The following is a 2,880-nucleotide window of genomic DNA, read 5'->3' on the forward strand; positions in this document are numbered from 1 at the left end:
CAGCTACTTCCGAAGAGGAGAAACGTTTATTATACTTAGCTCAGTTAGATGAGACTCGACGTGACGCTGCATTGGCAATCGAGACTCACGCGAAGCGAATGAAAGCTCAGTATGATAGAAATGTGACCCCTCGAAGTTTTTTGGAGGGAGACCTAGTGCTATTATATGATCAAGCTAACGATAAGCTAGGTGCTGGAAAATTCGTTCCTATGTGGCATGGACCCTACATTGTAAAGCGAAAGCTAGCAAAAGGGGTCTATGAGCTGGTAGATTTTGATGGGGACTCTTTGGGTAAACCCAGAAATGGACTTTACCTAAAGAGGTATTATGCTTAAATGGTGGGTATGGAGAATTTTTAGTTAGGTTAGGTTTTCTTTCTAGCTAGTATGTTTGTTAGTTTAGATAGTGTGCTTAGCTTAGAAAGTGTGTTTTTAGTCGTTATTCTGGCTTATCTTGGTTTTACTCTTGATATTGCAGATGTCGACGCCTCTCCAAACATACATTGGATTTGCTGATGGTGCTTGTCGTAGTACACAGAATATCTCTTCCGCAAATTGGGTTATCTATTCGCCCTCTGACGAGTTAGTTTCTATGCATGGGGTAAGCCTCGGTCAAACAACGAACAACATTGCAGAATACAGTGCAGTGGTTAAATTATTATCTGAATCTATTTCATTTGGAATTCGACGTTTGATAGTGAGGTTAGATTCTGAACTTGTTGTATTACAGCTTAATAGAGTATATGCCATTAGAAATCCTGTGTTATTAAGGTTGTTTTTGAGAGTGCGTCTCTTGGAACGTGAATTTGATTACATTGAATATCAGCATATTCCAAGGTCTTTAAATACATTAGCAGATGCAATTGCTTCTCGAATGTTGGACAAACATTTACGATAATCATGCAAGTAAATTTAAAAACATTTCATCACATATGTTAAACAAAATGAGCCGGTAATAATGATATATATATAGATAGGAGTGTGTCAAAAAATATACATCGTCTTCGATCATAGGTTGAAAAACACCTTATGATCGGCAAAAATGATAAGTACAAAAAACCAAAAATGTCATATGTGTCTACAAAAGTGACTAGCCAATCACTGGTGGTGCTCTCTATACGAGACCACTGCCCGCGCTACCCTACACAAGAACCTCCTAAAAGGTCCTGGGACTGCGACCACATAGCGCTGAAGTCGAATGGGAATGTCATCTATGGTGGTCTCTGGTATATCCGCCGTCAGACGCTCTAGATCCTGTTCCAGCTCGGCTAAGGTCTCTGCGGCCGCATCTTGTGGGGCTGGTGCTGGTACAGCTGGTAATCTCCTCTCAAAAGCCCGGAGGTTGGCTGGACGCCGTGGACCTACATCTGCATTTTGAAAATTTGTGCTGTCAGTTTGAGGCGATATATAAAAACAAAAAAAAAATATAATTTGAAAACTCGTGGAAAATGAAATACCTCTGTCGTCCCACTGTTCTCCCTGTGGAAGAACCATGTCCGGATCATTCCGAAAATCCATTCCGGCATAAGGAAAGTCCTGAATAGCAAAGACCTGGCTCTCTAGCCAGTGAAAGTAACCATCAGGAAATCGAACAACTGCTGCGCCCTCATCAGGATGCCGGGCCATTACCGCAACCCATCTCGTCAACTTAGGATCCCGAGGCGCCCCAACTGGAACTGTAAGATGCTGGGGGACCAGCATTGGAACTCTCTCTAGGGCAAAGCTTACAACTATAGGCCCATATCCAAAGGTCTTTAGTTGTCCTCTCTTTGCCCTGGTTAGTTGGCCCTTCAAATTAGCCAACACAGCATCACACCAGTTGAAAATGGTGCCATGGAAACAGTCTATAGCCATCCGCATTTGGGACCCGGTGGCTTGGTGCAAAGCGGCCGCGCCGCAAATTCTGGTAACAGTAAAGGCTATCACCATAAGTTCAGGTCGGGATATGTACTTGATTTCTATCCCCTTCTCCTGGTTTTGGTTGTTGCACCACTCTAGTCGGAGACTAGCAAGGGATTGGCCACCCGGCCTAGTCCCGAATAGAGAGAGTTGCTCGCCCTTGTTAGGCAAGCCAGTGAGAAAATATATGTCGGAGGGCTCTATCTCGAGCTGGTGCTCTTCGATGTAGAAACATTGCTCCTGAATGTTCCACCTTTCGACTAGCCACTCAAGAAAAGGCACTTGGCCCCTCATGCCAGGTATGGTCCAGTATTTGTACAGTCCGCATGCTTTTAATGCATCAATGGAAGGTTGATGACCTATCGCGGCCAAATCAACATCCTCGTGCTCTCTTTCACACCAATCAAGCATGGTGTGCTCCCTGCACATCATAAAACATCAGTTAGAATCCATAAAATTTAAAAATTTTGGTCTATTTTGGAGGGCCAAGGGTTTCAATTTGTGTTTTGCGGGGTACGCACCCTGGCCTTTAGGGACAGAGCGCCCGGATGCAGGTTCCCTTAAGGCTGGGTGCGTACACCCCGTAATTTTCCCATTGGGAAAATATCGGGGTACGCAGGTCAGCAGTGCATGACCTGCGTACCCCGAAGGGCGCATTTTGAAACCCCAATGCCCCCAAAAAATCAAATAAAAGCTTAAAAATGAATTCTAAACGGATGGAAAACAAGAGAGGGGTGTTGTAGAATATCTGGTGAAATGACGTTCGATTCTGACGGTCGGATTCTCCGCAATCTCCACGGGAAGTTTCTTGTCAAAAGCCCTTTTCTCAACCTCAACAGTAAAATGGTAAAAATGACATGGTAAGAAGTCTTTTTATAGGTTTTTTGGATAAATAAACGCTAGATTTGTTTATTTTTCACCATGAAAGGACATTTTCAATGAATTTTTGCCCATCTTAAACAAGTATGAGTAATGTGTTGTT

The sequence above is a fragment of the Pinus tabuliformis genome, chromosome 3_2 (assembly GCF_031772625.1).
Source record: "Pinus tabuliformis cultivar Carrire ecotype Pingquan chromosome 3_2, CPIR1, whole genome shotgun sequence".
Lineage (NCBI taxonomy): Eukaryota > Viridiplantae > Streptophyta > Pinopsida > Pinales > Pinaceae > Pinus > Pinus tabuliformis.